General features: G+C 46.2%; 1 long non-coding RNA gene across 2 annotated transcripts; it reads left to right on the top strand.

The window, feature by feature from the left end:
- The first annotated feature begins 1755 nt into the window (after positions 1-1755).
- On the top strand, positions 1756-16836 carry LOC108961455 (uncharacterized). 2 transcript variants are annotated; one of them, XR_003945282.2, is made up of 4 exons: positions 1756-1970; positions 7191-7336; positions 15689-15799; positions 16671-16836. It is a non-coding gene; the product is annotated as an uncharacterized LOC108961455 (long non-coding RNA). The 2 variants fall into 2 exon arrangements; XR_001989759.3 differs by lacking the exon at positions 1756-1970 and adding an exon at positions 4450-4635.
- The last annotated feature ends 581 nt before the right edge of the window (positions 16837-17417 follow it).

The following is a 17417-nucleotide window of genomic DNA, read 5'->3' as shown; positions in this document are numbered from 1 at the left end:
GCAGGAGCTGGTGCTGGATACCTGCCAGCTTCTCCTGTTTTCCCACACCAGGATTTTTTCAGCTGTCCCTGCAGCAGCAGCAGCAGCAACTTTAACTTGGAGGAGAGCAGAAGGACTCAGAGGTGTCTCAGAGGGGCATTTCCCCCATTCCCATGTGCTCCTGGGACCTCAAAACTCCTCAGAGCAACTTTGATGTTAGAATTGATATTCCTATAAATATATATTCCTATACATATTCCTCTTTTCCTTCCCTGAAGAATAAAATCCTTGTTCCATGGCTGGGAAAACATCTTACTTCCATGGAGGAGAAGCTCCAGAAGCAGCCCAGGTCAGTGACAGGTATGACCTAAAGGCTCAAGGTGCATTGGCATGGTTTCAAGAGTCAGTCTAAAGGAACTTCCTTCCTTTGGGAAAAGCAGTGCTGGGCTGGCCAGTGTTGAATAAAGACCTGATCTGTGCAACACACCTGAAGGTGACCCCTCACCTGGGATCCCTCTCCAGGCAGCACCTGCAGCTGACCTATGGGTAGTGCAGCAATAAATTTAAATTAAATGGCTACATTTAGGTTTTTTTTTTTTTGTCTGTGAGCTGAATCTCATCCCACCATGCCTTGTTTGCAGCCACAGTTTACCCTTGGATTATTATATCTACACCCTGTTACTGTGAGTACAGCTTTTCAAAGATCTCTGCTAACCTCTCAGAGTCCCTGTGGTTGAGATGACCCCGAGGTGTTAGAAAGTCTCTTCTCCCAGCCCCGAGATCAAAAAAGGAGTCAGGATTCTTCTGTTCTGGTCTTCAAGGCTGTTTATTTTCTGTTATCTATAACATTCTTTCTCTAACCTGCTGAGGTCTGTCCAGCAGGTCAGGTTGAGGCCCACTGACCACCCTTGGGGCAGTGTTAACTTTTTATACTAAGAACTACATGTACTTTATTTACAATAATTTTCCAATACCTATCCCCTATGTTAGACAGTCTTCTCTACTCTAAACCAATCCAAAAGTGTCACCATCACACAGAAGATGGAGGACAAGAAGAAGAAAGAAGAAGGACAAGGCCCATATCCCTCCATCTTGGCCTCTGAATCCCCATTCTAAAAACCCCCAAATTCTACTTTTCTACCTTGTGACAAACTATCATTCTACTTAAACTCTCGTGGCTTGTAAATGTTCACATAAAATTGGTAACTTTCTCCATGGGTTAAAATCAAAAGCACAGGTGTCTTTAGCTCTGTGCCAAGGTCCCTGAGCTCCTTGCCAGGTGCTTGAGCCATCCAGGGCAGCCAGAGGGATGTCCTGGGTTCTGACACTACCCGAGGCCTCTCAACACCACCTTGGTGTCCTCTCCCCTTCTCGTGCTTTCCATGGGTTCCCCTTTCCTGTTTGTTCTGGAAAAATCCACATTTCTCAGGTGTGCCAGAGCAGCCCTGTGATTTCAGCTGGGCTTGGATCCCAGCCCATCTCTGTGTGGACACCTAGGCTGGCACTGCTTGAGCTCAGCCTTAGAGGGCTCCAAGCGTCGATATTTGGCACAATAAGGGGGGACAGCCCAGACTCTTGATGTCACTCAGTGAGTGTCCCAAGAGCTTTCTTGAGCCATTGGGTGTCATCAGCAACGTCAACATGAAAAAGGTCAGCACATTTTGTGGGCACATCTCTGACCTCCTGGGCAGCTCATGATTTCCCAACGCTCCCGCACTGTGACAACAGTGATACATTAACTTGATAACCCGGTGCAGGTTTGGCCTGAGGAATCTCTCCAGCTGTTTATCTCCTGCCATTCCTTTTCTTGTTAGGCCTGGGAAGAAACTGAGTTTTCAGAGCATTCTATTGTTGCTGTAGAACACAATTTGCTCTGCTGCAGAGCAAGCCAGGCAGAGTGAGCTGTGACTCTTTTCCTTCCTTGCTGGCTGCCTGTCTGGCATCACTTTCCCTCATAAGCTGGGTTCTTAAGTGGAGACAGTGCATCCAAGGTAAGGATATTACCTCAAACCTCCTCTCTATAAATAGGCCTGGCTGCTGCCCCGAGGTTCCTTGTTCTGCTGTCAGAATATGGCTAAATGGCCACTTACAAATTCCAACGTGCTTGATGTGGAGATTACAGCTGCTATCCAAAACAAAGGAGCTTTCTCTCTCACAACGTGCTGCTCCCTTTATGAGGCAGTTTGGAAAACTCCAGTCTCTTGAGAGGGTTTAATCCATGCCCTGGTGCTCCTTTTATGTGAGGACAAGGCAGCTTCCTCCAGACCTAAATGAAAACAGGACCCTTGAGTGTCTGTCAGAATATGTTTGGTGCCCTGAAAATCACAGGGGAGGAAAGGTCTGATCCCTGGAGACTCACCTGTGAAGCAAAATGGAAAGGTGCAGTTATTTCAGCACAGCACAGGATGGGGAGTGCAGGGATGCCAGCCTGGAGTGGCAATGCCAGGAGTATGGCATTGCCTCTGTACCCCCCAGGAGCCAAAGGAAAGATGCTTAGTTTGGGCTCAGGGCTGTGCTAATGTGCCAGGGGTGACAGTGAGGATGTCTGTGAGTTGTGATTAGGCTGAAGGTGGCCAATGAACATTGGTTGCTGCCAAAAGGTGAGGTTTTGCAAAGAAAATAATTTGTCCAGTGTCCCTGCACAGCTGTGCTGTCTCTCAGCCTTTTAGCAGAGCCAAAGAAAGCTCTGTTTTCTTGTACTTTGTCCTTACACTATTTTTTCCTGCTTGAGGCACTTTGCAAAGGAAGTGGGAATGGCTGTGTTCTCTTGATGGATGTGGGAACGGGGAGATCAGGTGAAGGAGTGTTTCCTCCTGTCCCCCAGCAAGTCCAGGCAGGGTTTGAAGCAGGCTGAGAGCAGAGAGCTTCCCTCACTCTGAGGCATCATGGCAAAGCCTAAGCATGACCCAGCAGCAGCTCCTAAACACTTGGAAAGCCTTGTCCTTGCTGGTGTGGTGGGGCTGAAGCATGGCTAATGCAGGAACAACTTCCCTTGGAGTTCTGGCAATGGAATTTGGGTGTGATTTATTCACTTATGCTGGGTTGGCATCTCCAGCTGCCGTGGTGACTCTACAAAAAAATATAATTAACTTTCTCCATGGCAGCCCCAAGGCAGATGGCCATCACAGGCCTGGCAGCAGCGAGCCAGATGGCACAGGGAGGGCAGTGGCTGAGGGGTGCCCGTGCTTCCCCACCCACCAGCTTTGCCACGGGGGGCTGGGTATATTCTGTGGGTGGCCAGTATTTATATTTGCTTGTAAATTACGGCCCTCAAAATGCTAAATGAGTCTGCTGCAGCCTCAGAGCACAGCCTGGCTCCTGTGGCCACAGGTCTGAGTGGTGCAAGCGGAGCCACGCTCACCTCCCACTACAAAAGAGCCCTTTGTGCATTTTCTCCTGCTCCTCAGGCTGCTCTGCTGTCCCATTGCCTCCAGCCGTGCCAGGGCTCGTGACTCAGCTGGACTCAGCCACCCAGAGCTCTTAGCTATCAATCACAACACCTTCCTCTGCTCTCCTGCCATCTGCTCTCCTCCCTCCTGACATCTCCTGAGCTTTGCTCCTCACCCACGTGCCATTTGGTTCAGGTCTCGTGGAAGGCATCACCCAGGCAATGCTCCCTGCTCTCACCACGGGAGCCCCTGGCTCTGGTGGGAGGAAAACGTGGCTCTGGGTGATGGGAATGCTGATGGTCTGCCTGCACTTCAGCCTCCACTGACAGGTCAACACCAGCAGCAGCCAACACCTCTCTCTACCTACAGCATCCTAAGGGAGGGTGCACAGCCTGAGTCACTAAACAAGGATTGCTGTCATCTTAGGGATGGAGGACTCATCCTTCAGGCTCTGCTGATATTGCCTTCAGCTCTCAGCCTGGTGTGCTTCCATGTCCTCAATTCCCCCACTGGCTGTGGCTCTCTCAGTGCCTCCACCTGGCCACAGGACATGAGGGGGAAACCTCAGCTCACACCTGCACCATGTGTCCCAGCCAGGGTGACAAGCAGCTTTGATTTACTGGCTCCCAGGGAGATTTATTTGAATGTTTTTATGCAGCCAGGGCAGGGCTGTGGTCCTGGGGGCCGTGGCATCTCCTCCACCCTGAACACATCTGTAGGTGAGGGAAGGCTGCACAGGGCACGTCCTTGGTGTGAATAAACACCCAAGGGGATGCACTTTGCCACTTGTCTCGCACTAATGCAGCTCTTGTTAGCTGATGATTTTTGATGGAGATGTGTGTGCACTAATGGGAGATTGCCAGGCTAGAAGTAATTAAAAAAAAAGTTCCTTTCAGCATGTTATAATCATTCTGAATTATTAAACAGGACAGAATTTTTAAAGTCTAATTCTCTTTTCCATTATTTATGCTGTCTGCTTCAGTTTTATTCTGTCTTTTAAGAGTTATGAATCCACCAGAAAGTTTCACTTTCGGGTTGTGACGCTGTCAGTGTTGGAGGCTGCTCATTTAAAAACCCCGTATGAGGGATGCATCCTTTCCCATTTCCATGCACAGCACTCAAATTTCAGGCCCTTTTTTATCACTGCACCTACTACAGAGGAATTTTTCCAGTTGCAGCAAGAGGCCACTGAGGATCAGAGGAAAACATCAGCACATCAAAGGTGCAGGGCAGGGAGCAGCACATGGGCAGATCTGTCCTGCAGTAGGTATGTGATCAAACAGATAAGTGTCCATGCCTTCAACCAGCCCTGTCTCCCAGCCCCTGCTAATACATCTCAGCTCTAGCTGCAGCCTCTGCTTCTTACATGCTCTGAAACACAAGGGTTTTAAACCATAATTTACTGTTTCTTTTTTTGACATATTTCTAAATCGGTTCAATATGGTCTCGAAACGCTAAAGTGAAGGGTTTGACTCACTTCCAAATCGAAGTGTTCATAAAAAAAAAAAAATAGGGAAAGGGGAGGGTGGGGGGGGAAAGAAAATGCAAGGAAAAGAGAAGTGCTCTGGTAGTTTAAATCAGTCAGCCCTGCACAGTGATTTAAAACCAGTGGAGCACTTCAAGTTTTCATAAGCACTTAGCTTTGGAAGCAGTCCGAGCCCTGAGCACGTGCGTTTGTGGAATCATTTACCATTATTAGAGAGTTTGAATGGTGCTTGAGCTCTCCCTCTGCCCCCATAAGCACTCTGCCTGCTGTGATTAGCAGGGTGGTTTCGAGCTTGTGCACAGTTGAGGGTGATTATTTTCCAGCGTGCCATCGCCTGTCCCTATCTCCAAAGATCTGAGATCTTCCAAATTCATTAATTCCTTCAGCTCATCTGAATGGAAATGACTAACGTGGTTCCCTCAGTGCAATTTTACAACGTGTGTCAGAGAATAATCAATGTTTGCAGCCAGGGCAGATGGAGCAATCAGGTGCATGCCACAGAGCACTCCTGTGCTGGGTCAGACCTGTTATTAAGATATTGTGGAGGCTCTGTGCTCCAGCCACGGGCTGGGAAATTCTGGTTTTAGATGCCCCGGTGCTTCCTTTGAGCTGGAAAGGGCAGAAGGACAGTGCTTGGTATTCCCTGGTGGTTTTTAGCTTTGTGTTGTGCTGCACTGATGGACAATACTTGGCTAAGCCGAGCCCAGGGTTTTGCACCAGCCCAGAGGAAGTCAAGGATGTTGTCAGATGAAGCTGTGCAAAGAGCTGATCTTTCAGGTTTGCTGGCTGACTCAAGCAAATTAAAAAAAAAAAAAGTTACATGAATTCAGGTTGACTAAAGATGGAAATGTTTTGCTTTTCTGAGTTGAGGAAAAATCTGAAAGAAACAACCCTGTTTCTTGTTTTTCACTTGTTAAGCTTTTTGGTTGTTAACTGCTCACAAATTTTGCAAGAAAATTCTGTTGCAATGAGAAAAATGGAATTGTTTCGACTCGAAATCATCTCAGCAATTTCCCTCAGGTCTTTTGGCGAGGTGCTAAAAAACAACAACAACAACAAAAATGCAAACCCAAATTCCTACTTTTCCATGGAAATTTCTGACTAGCAGAAAGACCACATGGTCCAGCGTAAAAAAAGTCATGAAATGTCCAAATTTGTGCATGAAGCAATCTGGGTCAGTGACTCTGCTGTGCAGCCCAGCTCCCTGTGAGGGCTGAGCCCAGAGCTCTGCTGCTGCCTGAAGGGAAGACGCCGGGAGTTTGAACTTTCGAGAGGGTCCCTAGATCCCTCCATGTGGAAAATCAGAACAATCTGCTGGCAGAGAGGTCAAACCCCAGGCAGAAGAAAGATAATCCCACCCCTACCTCCTCCCAGACGTGCAGCCAATGGTCTCCAGTGCCCTGGCCCACTCCAGAGCTCTCCTAGCCCATCTCAGGACATCAGGAGGTGGCTTGGTTCTAAAAGGGAAAAAGAGAGGGAGTTTTCTCTGGCAGATGAAGGATGGGAGTGATGCCCTCCCTGCCTCTGGGACCACCAAACCCCCATGCCAGGGGCCATTCTCTGTGCTACCCAAGCAGGGTGTGGGTGCTGTGAGGGTCAGGCTGGAGTCCCCAGCCCACCTTGGCCCTTGGTCAGGTGTCATTCTGTGCTGGCTCCACTTTTTGCTGATTGATGTGCAAAAGAAGGGTTAGGGGAGGGCCAGGTGCTTGCATGTCCCTGCTCCATGGGAGGCTGCAGTTCCCACTGATCTCACCCCTCCAAGGATCAGCCTTGGGCTTGTCTGTCCAGCCCACCACTCTGTAGGAGTAGGTCCCTCCAAAGGATGGTCCTAGACCCCTGTTTGCAGGTGAAACTGCTGTCTCTGTTGCCTGTAAATAGCCAATTGCAAGCTTTCCTTCAAAACACTTGCATGAAAACCTCGTGGAGCTTTTCTTGTTTGTCTTGTTTTGCTTTGGTTTGTTTTTTGTTCTGGTTTGGGTTTTGGGTATTTTTTTGCAAGAGCAAATTCAGAAAATATTTTTGAGAGGGATGCCCAAGGAAAACCTCCAAACCATTGACTTAACACAAGATTTCAGTGTCCTGAAGAGATGCAAAGCAGAAAGTCCTCCATACCTTTGGGAGAAAACAATTTTGGGCCAGACATAGCAAGCATTTATTGAAAGGAGAAAGTCATATCTTTACAAACTACCCTGATATTCCATAAACCAATGAGAAACTGGAACTGAAGAGAATTAGGGATTTTTTGGAAACACAAAAAAGGGTTTGAAAGATCAAGACAGAGCTGTGATAAAATTGTGACAACCCCTGGGTAGCTGTGCTGATGTCTTTAATTACAGGAGTGCAGGGGCAAGTGAGAGCTGAGGTTCCTGTGCTGACCACTGGCTGCCTGGATGATGCTGTTCCAGCTGCTTCACAACTCTGTGCCTCAGTTTCCCCTTCTTCATGTCGGAAGCTGGGATTCAGTCCTGCCCTGCAGACAGCTGTGAGATGTGCTTGCACCTTGCTTAAGTTCTAAGAAATTTGTGAGATTGTGTTTTTTTTCCCCCTCCTAGATGACTGGGTCTCTTTTGTCTCATTTTACAATCCTAATGAAAAGGGAAAATACACCTGAATTTGCCCTGTTCTGGAAGGGGAAAGTCGTTCTCATTATTAAGCTGTTATTTTTATGAAGCTGTACCTTGCAGGCTCTCAATACTTATGTTATAGTCATCAGAAGCCAGGATGAGATCCCATAAACCATTCTTTATGGTAACCAGATGGTCATCAAGGCTGCAGAGGCACCTGACAGTGCCTATTAGAGGGAAACACCTGCACCAACCTTAACCACCTCTGTGCCAGGGCTGCCAGGGGGGTGACCGACCTCTCCTGCAAAAGCTGGGTAGTTTTGGGGGGATATTGTTACAATCCCCTCCCCAGACCCATTAACTGAAGCTGTCCTGTCCCAGGGATGTTCCCCCCAGCCCTGACTCCTTCTCTTTTATTTTTAACCCTTTCTTTGGGCATGATGTGAGTAGGTGGAATAGCTACTCCAGCCTACCTGCACCTATTAGAAAACTTAGTTGACTTTTTCTTGTCCTTTCTGCTTTGTTTCTGGGAAACGCCCCTGGGAGGGCTCTTTGGCAGGACCCCAGCTCACTGTGGACAGGGCTGTGGGCTCACATCACCTCTGAGACCCTCCCTGCTGGCAGAAGGTGCCAGGTGCCACCAGTCTTCCCCATGACACCAAGCACTGCCCCTTTTGGAGTCCACTTTCCTCCCAACCTTGGGGCTGTTGGCTCACCAAAATGAGTTTTTGGTAGGTTTGGGACAGTGCTAACTCGTGCCACCATAGCCAGGAGCAGCCAGCAAGCAGCCCCTGGGGCTGGCTGGCTGGCTGATGGCAGGAGGATGCTCAGACAGGGTGTTGAGCAGAGGATACCCCACAAAAAGTTGGTTTACTTACAATACTCCAATTAATATTGCAGTATTGTAAGTAAGAGTTGAAATCATTGGGGTTTTTTTATTATAATTTGTTGAGATGATAGTCAGAAAAATTGAAAGTTTAAGAATTTTATTATTGATTTGGTTTATAATTAAAAAGTCTTGTGTGGTTTATGTTTGCATGTATGTTTTTTTTTTATTTTATTATTGATTTTAAATTATTGGATAAACAATTTACCCAACAAAAAAAGCTTAACCCATCCAGGCATGTAAGGGCCACTGACAGTCTCTATGTGACTAATAATTCCTAATAGCAACAGGTTCACAGCACCTGGTGTGGCAGGGAGGTGCTGTTACTGGAAGGCTTGTTTCATCTCTCCTAAAAATCAGAGATGGACTGGTTTTGCCATCTAAACCAGTAATTAAGCAGAACTGGTAAGAAAAAAAAATAAATATTGAAGCCCTATAAGGAAATACACATCACTGGTTTTGCAAAGCTGGTTCAAACCTGTTTTGATCCATGTGTATCCCAGCCTCCCTATGACATCCTGCAGCAGCCAAACACTTGATTAAAACAGCATTGTTCAAATCCCCCCTTTCAGGAGAGACAACAATTCTGAGAAACAATTGGGTTTTATTTTGCATCATTTATTTTTGCTCAAAATGAGCTTTAATAACCTGTGAAAGCAATACACCACCCCCCCACCCCCCAACCACAGCATTAAACTCTGTGGCTTCTAAGCAAGGGGGAAGCACTGTGGCTCTTACAGTGCCCTCCTTTCCTGACAAATTGATGTAACCTGTCCTGCATTGCCCAATTCCCCTTGAAAAATTTAAAAAAAAAAAAAAAAAAAGTGAAAAAGAAGAAAAAAAAAAAAAAAAAAAAAGAGGGGGAAAAAAGTGAGAGAAAAAAAAAAAAAAAAAAAAAAAAAGCCCTTACTCATGGTTTCTTTCCTCAGAAAGCCACACCACGCTTTGTTTCCCAGAGAATGAGTCACGGCTGACATCCGGCATCCTGCCTCTCACCCCGAGCCCGGGGCAGCTCAGGAAGGGAAGAGAACGCTCAGGGTTTCTGCTGGAAGCTCCCCTCGGTGGGCTGGGAATGGCCGGGGGTGTGAGGATGCCGTGCTGAGCACCTTGGAGGGGAGTGCAGCCCATCCCTGCCCCAACACCTTCCCAGCGAGATCACTACAAAATACACATGAGCAAGCAGGTTTTTTGCCCTAAAGCCATAAATGTGCTGTAATCCTAAAGAAAGGACACTAAATGGCTTGGGAGATTCTTGTAACAAGGAGATATCTCTTATTTCTGCAGAGTTTTTAAATCCTGTAGGTGTCTGTTTCATTATTTGGTTACAGGCATTCACTGCTGATTTCTTTGGTCTAAATGCTCAAGATTAGCCCAAATTTTTTGGTGTATGGCAAGTGCCAGGGGTGGAGGATAAAGGTTTAAAGGACATGGAGATGTGGCACTCAGGGACAGGGTTTAGTGGTGACCTTGGCAGTGCTGGGTTAAAGATTGGGCTCAATGATCTCAGAGAGCTTTTCCAACCTTAGCTGGAAAAATTCTATGGTTCTGTCCTTCCTCTAAAAATCATGGGTTACATTTGAAGAGTGCAGTCAAAAGTGATCGGGGTGGGTCTGATTATTCATCTTTGGGGGTGTTTTTGAAGGTACTTTGGTTGCCACAAGTTGAAATAATTTCAAGGTTTCTTATCCATCCCCTGCCTTTCCAGCCTTCACCTCTGCATGCCCTCCCTGCCTTATCCCTCCATCCTTTCCTTCTCCATCTTCTGCCTCTCCATCCTCAGCCCCACAAAAGAACTTCCTTTACCCACACTCTTCCCACCAGTGACACTTCCAGCCCTCCAACTGCCCCTCAGAAATGCTCTTTTAATGCCTTTAATCCACCACAGAAGGACAACTTTGCATCTGTCCACCAGCATCTCCATTTCTATTTTAAACTGGGCTTCCAGGCACTTCCTGAAAATAGTTGATGCCTCGTGTCCCTTCCTGAGCAACTGAGTGCTGTGAGCTATCTGGTTTGGAAAGTTATCCAGAGACAAGGAACAGTGGAAAGTGTTGATTTCCAGGCTATTTCAGTGTGATATCAAAGCATAATGGAAAAATAGATGATTGGGTGTTGCCAGTGCTTTTGAGCTTAGGGCTGATACCTATAAATAGAAACACCCAAAATTATTCTTAGAAATTGAGTCACTAGTTCTTAATATTTCTAGTAAATCAGTGGGAGTTGTGATTCTTAGGACAGAGGCAAAAAGTGTGTAAGCCCACACAAAAAAGCAGCTTCTAAAAGCAATGACTGACCCCTTTGCTCTTGAGCAATGTTTCCCAAACAGGAAGATTTGTTCAACAGTGAGATAACTCACCCAAATCAGCTGTGCACAGCCCTTTTTAGCCATAAAGGCACAAATTCAGGACCTCCCCCACAACTCCTGGCTGCTCCTTTTTGCAGTTTCTGAGGTTTTCTGCAGGGTTTTTGTCCCCAGGGGCACTTCAGCCTTGGTGAAAGCCCTGGCCAGGGTGGGGTGAGGGGTGGGGGAGGAGGAAGTGGTCTGGGAAGCCTTGGGATTAGGAAGGTGCTGTGGGTCCAGGTGTCTTGCAAAGGGAAGTGTGGTGGCATCTCATGGTGCAGTGTTTAGGTACAAGTGTGGGTGTCCCAGCACTTTAATTGGGAAAGGTTCTTCACCCAGAAGGTGGCTGGGCACTGCAAGAGGCTTCCCAGGGCTGTGGTCACAGCAGCTAGCCTGACTGAGCTCAAGAATGGTTTGGGAAATGCTCTCAGGCACACGGTGTGACCCTTGGGAGTGCCCTGTGCAGGGCCAGGAGTTGGACTGGATGATCCTTGGGGGTCCCTTCCAGCCGAGGACATTCCATGAACAGCAGCATTTTCTGCTGTCCATTTCCTGTGTGTCAGCACAACTGCAGAGCCCAGAGGGGATTTTTACCTCTGGATAAAAATCTTACTTTTTTTTTTTTTTTTCCCAGTTGTTTTCTGCTTTTTCCTCCTTGTCTGCAGTCAAACATGTTCAAATTGTCTCCTCCATGCCAAGAGGGAAGAAGGGATTTCCCTGCCACTCTCGTGGTGCTGGCTGCTGCATCTGGTCTGCAAAAGTCCCTCCATTCACACAGGCAGGAAGAGGATGAGTAACAGAGCCCCAGAAGTTCTTCCTCTCGTAGATTTATGGTCCTTTCCCTGCATGAGGGCTAAGTTCTTTCCCTGAGCAAAATTCCTAAATCAATGGCTTGATTAATAGCTGAGAAACATTTTTCCCACCAAGTCTGGAAGGACTTTTCACACATAATTAGCTAAAAGAGCCAGAGAAGACATGCAGATTTTTAAATTGTATATTATTGTTTTAAATTATATGAAGGAATCAGTTTTAAGTCAGATGAATAAAACAACCTTCTTGGGTGTTCAGCCACACAAAGGAGAGCAAAATACAAAACAAAAGGCCTGAGATACTCTGGAAGTCAGAGCCCTTAATTCACTGCATGCCAAGATATGTGACTAATGACCATCTCAAATTGCATAAAGACCTGAACTAGTAGAGGTCACCTTAATTTCCTCCACCTTAACTAGTGCATCTCTGATAAGCAGTGTGTGTGCATTAGAAGATGGGAATAAGCTAAACCAGAACATTCCTTGTCTGAGTTACACACAGGATGGGGGGAAAGTGGGGGGGAACCTCTCAGAAATTAGTATGTCTGTAGTGTGCTTCCCAGAGTGACTCCTGTTCAGACAAGCATAACATTTGCAATTTCCCTCTAACGTTTTTCAGTGGGTTAGGATTTCTTTTGCTTAAAAAAAAAAAACAAACAAAAAAAAAACACCAAAAAAAAAAAAAAACCCAACAAAAAAATCCCCAACCCAAAAAGCAAAATATCCCCTAAACTATTCAGAATACAAAGCTGGGCCAAGATTGGTAGCTGATGCTGATGCTACCTGAATTTCAGGTTCATTATTAGTGACACCACACTGTGTTAGAGAATACAGGGCACAGGGATAAGACAGGCTGTCTCTGCCTCAGGAGAAAATACATGCCACACCTGAGGTCTTAGTGCAGCTCAAACACAGATTAGCACCACACAGGAAGAGCAGGAGGTGGAGATTGTGGTGGGTGCATTTTGGTGGATTTCAAAGCAGTGCATGGGTGAAAACTGGACATTCTGTTGGAAATGCCCAGGTGTGGTCAGGCTATTGACAGCTCCAGGGGCCAGCTGGGAATGGTGATTTATCTTTCAGCTAAACCAGACCTGCTTCTCCTTGCAACTCCTGGCTACTCCAGGAGGTTCACAGGACTGCCTTGGCCAAAAAGAGATATTTTCCTGCTGGCAAGACAGGAGGTTACACCCTTTGAAGCTTGTGGAGCAGAGGAATTAATCCTTTGATTGAGATCCATCTGGCCTTAGCTCCAAGTCCTCACTTTCCCCATGGCCATGGCTCTCTGACAGGAGAAGGAGATGGCCTCAAGTTGCACCAGGTTTAACCAATCCAAGTTTAGATTGGATATAAGGAAAAATTCTTCACTGAAAGTGTTGTCAGATATCATAAGGGGCTGCCCAGGGCAATGGAGGAATAATCATCCCTAAAGGTGCATAAAAAAGGTGTAGCTGTGATGCTGAAGGACAGGCTTTAGTGGTGGACTTGGTACTGCTGGACTGGACAATCTGAAAGGTCTTTTCCAACCTAAAGCATTGTATGGTTTCATGAGTCTGTATTTTAGGAGGTCTGTCCTTCCCCCAGTGCCCAAGCTGTGCTGAGAAGACAATCTCTGATCCCCACTCAGCTGCACACCAGCACCAGAGAGGGGAATGTCTTACCCCAAAGAAACCCAGCTGCCAGCTCAAGGATTGGCCAAGGATAGTCAGATTTTGGCCAAATCTTCCTTGCAGAATCAAAGCTTTGCATGCAGCCCAAGCAAGTAGAGGGTGCAGCCTCTTGAGAGATGGCAACATGAAAAACCACCAGGTGTTCACGAATGCATTGCATCAAATGAGAAAGTTCACCCTGAACACAGATCTGAGTGGGGTTAAACCTGACACAGAACCAAGAGGGTTGTTCCTGCAGAGGCACAAGGTCTGGGTTTATCATTTCTGCTGTTAACATGCCCTGCAGCAGGCCAGAACTCTAGAATTTGCTCCAACATGAAACAAACCATTCACCTCATCACACATTACAGCCCAGCACCTCTGCCAGACATGGATGCCTCAGGTTTCAGCTTTTCTATTTTCAGATTCTGTGCTGCTTTAGTGTGTGGGTCTGGGCTTCATATTAGGGGATGGTGAGCTCTGTGCACAGAGCAGAGAGACAAAACAATTCCTGCTCCATCTGGGCACCAAGGACAAATGATCCAAATCTCAGCCCAAGAGCATAAACAGCCAAAGAGAGAAAAACAAGCAGGGTGGGACTGTCTGGGCTAAAGCTGGAGTTGGACAATTAGCTCCAAGATGCAAATGGAGCAGAACCGATCAAAGTGAGAGACCCCACGCCCGGTTGTGCATTTTGGGACCATTTTGGGTCATCTTGGGTGCAGCCCTGGCTGGGCTCTGGTGCTGCCCAAGGTGGATCCATGGAGGCCTTTGAATAAATCCCTACTTTATTCTTTAGCTCTGTCCAGCCTCTGCTCTAGCTCAGCCTTCACAAGGCATCACCACAGGGACTTTTCCGTGGTCAGGCTTGGGAGCACAGGACACCAAGCCAGATTTAGGTGCTTGTGAAGGAGTCCCAGCCTCCCTTGCTGATCTGCAGCAACTGCAAAGGGAGGCTGGGGAGCCTTGCTCAGATGGGCAATTTGGGTGTCTCCTCTCGCCGAATGAGTCACACCTGAAATATTCAAAGGCATCCTACCTGCTGCAAACAAGCAGCCTTTCCCATGAAACCTCCTGTTTGCTATTCTGACTCTGACACCACATCTGATTTTGCATGATAGAAATCAAGTCTGTGCTTACTTTGGTGAGATGATTGTTGTTTATCAAATCAGTTCATTTCTTTATGCGCAGCAAATCTCAAGGTGTTTATGACAATTAAAGTTTTGTGTGGGAATGCCACAGAAGCCCCAGGAATAGCATCAAACTGAAAGAAATTTATCTTCTGCTACAACCCACTGATGATCAGAGAAACACTCTCACTCTAGGAGGAAAGATGAATACCCAGCAGTTGGAGATAACTGCACATAATCCCCTGGGTGGTATTGCAGCTGTAGAAATTCAAGCCAGAATTTGGAATTTTTGTGCAGAAAACAATTTAATCAATTGTTTGTTTCATTTCCTGGTAGTTTTTCCATCTGAATCACTTTGTAATCCACTCTCACGTCTGCTGGTGGAGGGGAAAAGAATCCTGTTGAAAGGGTAGACGAGCACAGGGAGGAAAAAAGACAGTGATCAGAAATTGTAACTCAACATCACCAATACAGGGCAAACATGACAAGAGAGGATGGCATCCCCCCATTAGACAATCACTGCGGGGGAGGTGAGGAAGGGAAGATAAAGCTGGGTGGATCTCAGCCCTGAAAAACCCCAGTGAATGCTACTGACCTTTGCAATCCCTTTCCTGGTCTCCCTGTCCTTTTGCTCCTCTTTTCTGCACATCCCCAAAACCCAGCAGCATTGCTCAGGGTCCTACAAGAGCCAGTTGTGATGTTCCTCATGGTGGAACCACAATGTTTAGTTTGGCTGATAAGACATGGCAGTGTGATTTACTGTGCTGAATGCCTCCTGAAATCTGATTAGCAGAGCATGACACTGGATCTGGGCAACACTTATTGAATCAAGTGATTTTAGATGGTTAAAAATTACCTTTCCCCAAAATTAAAGACTCACAGCATCATCCTATTTTGACTTTTTTTTTTTTATTTTCCAGCAAAACATACCCCAAACAACAACAGCAACAACAACAAAAAAATACTTTCAGGTTTCATTCACCCTCCCTCTCTCTCTTTTTTTTTTTTTTTTTTTTTTGCAAACAGCAAGAAAGAAGTTTTCTGTGTGTGAAAAACCAAATGGATGGATGTTTGCACTGATATAGCTGAAAAATGTCACATTAACAAATAGCTTTTGTCTAAAAATTCTTGAATGAAAAGATTTACTATTCTGTCCATGAAAAGATCTCTATGTGGATAAATAATTCTATGTAACTGCTCCTAACTGCTGACTGCCTTTACAATACAACCAGCTCCCCACAGCAGGGAAGGGCACAACCTATGAATGGATCTTGTCCTGCCTTGGGCAACTTAGATGAGGGATAGCTTAGGATGTAAGAGATTTGCTCACAGGGAACTCCAGGCATGTCTTCTCTGGGTGGTCTCCTCTGAGTGTTTTGAAGCAGGCTTTGCTTTCAGGAAGGCTGCCATCATTTTACTTAAACTCCAAAATGTCACTGCTGTGCTGTTTTGCAGGAGAGGGCTGACATTCCATGTCCTGGGACTGTGGTTACCAAGCCCTGGGGCTACACAGACCTGATCTCCCTCCTGGATTTCTCCAAGTGCCTGTCCAAGTGATAGTTTTTTGTATGTTTGTATGTTTGTTTGTTTTCCCCAAAGAATAGCCCCAAAACGAACGAGACAATGAGTAAATGCCAACATGGTATTTTAGCTCCTGAGAGACCACAAGATTTGAGCCTGTTTCAAAGGGAAGTAGTCTGTGAAGGTTGTGGGACCTTCTGGGGAAATGCCATGGGAGTTTTGCAGCTGGGTGACCTACACTCCTTTTGGCAGAAGGGAGTTGCATCCAGCAAACCAAAGTGGGAGCAGAAACATCCCCTTTTCCCAGTTCCCTTTCCCTCCCAGTCTGCAGGAAACTCCTCAGTTTGCAGGTCCAAGGGAGATGGGAGAAGTCCAAGGCAAAGGGTTTTTAAACACAGAAATCCCACATTCAGCTCAGGCAGCCCCTGAGCTGAGAAAGGCTGAATCTTGGGCAGACCCTGGGGACAACATTATCATCCCTCCCACCATCCCCAGCCATCTCTGCTGGATTCTGGGCAGGCTGGACTCTTCATTTGCAACAAGTTCTTCAAAGTGCACAGCACTTTGCACAGGATGGAGACCATCATTTTTGCTTTGGAGTGTGGGTTGGAGGCATTTATATATTTATACTTTTTAAATTAACCCATGTGGCCCCAGGATCAAGCCCTTACTCATGTAACTGTGAAAAAAATATATATGTATGAATATATATATAAGTATATATATATATATATATATATATATAAGTATGCATGTGCCTCTGTGTTTGTGTGTGGCATATAATAGCTCAAAACTGATTTCTCCCAAGCTCATTTACTGAACACTTTTAAGCAGTAAATGAATTCAGGAAAAGCTGGGAGAACTGGTGAATACGTTAAAAAAGAATAACAGGGTTGTTTTTTTTTTTTCTGTGCAGCTCCAGAAATGAAGAACAGTTAAAAGCAGAGAACAAAACCCACCATAAGACCAAAAGCAACAATGGAGTATTTTCCCTCCTGAATGTTTGTTACAGCTCTTGCTGGCCATGCAAAAAAAAAAAAAAAAAAAAAAAAAAAAGCCCAAATAAAATCTGGCACACAGGTCATTATGTTCTTTGGGAATCAGAAATAGACTGAGTGGGTTTGGTAGGCAAACACACATTTCACAAGCTCCTTCTTGTCACAAAGCCAATATTTGTTCAGGAGAGAATTCTTCCTTTGGGTAATTAATATTTTTTTGCTATTTATTGCTCGCTGGATGGATGTTTTGGAATGTGTAGGGAAGGGGGGGAGAAACCTGGCAGTGTTCCTTGCAGTTATTCCATGGCTGCTGAGGCCTTCCAACAAAAATCCCAGCACCGCGTACATTCCTTTCGTAAGCAAAATGGATCATCAGGCGATGGAATGGCTTCAAAGGAATGTGTGCATCATGCCTTTGACATTTTGCTACAGCTAGAACAGGAGCAGGGAGGGGGGGAAAGTGAGCTATGGGTGAGCACTTTCCTTAGATTGTACATTTTTTCTTGCTTGTCCACTGCGAAGGAAGATTTCCAGTTGGCACCTGGGAGGCTGGAGCCATTCCTCTTCCAAGGCACACGTTCGAGAAAAGCCAGAGAGTTTACATTAGAGAGGAACAGGAGGTGAAGGAAATTGTAAACTCGAGTGAGATGTTATAGGGCAGGTTA

Source organism: Serinus canaria, chromosome 2, assembly GCF_022539315.1.
Source record: "Serinus canaria isolate serCan28SL12 chromosome 2, serCan2020, whole genome shotgun sequence".
Classification (NCBI taxonomy): domain Eukaryota; kingdom Metazoa; phylum Chordata; class Aves; order Passeriformes; family Fringillidae; genus Serinus; species Serinus canaria.
The sequence above is the reverse complement of the archived record's forward strand: the minus strand, read 5'-3'. Positions and strand labels throughout refer to the sequence as shown.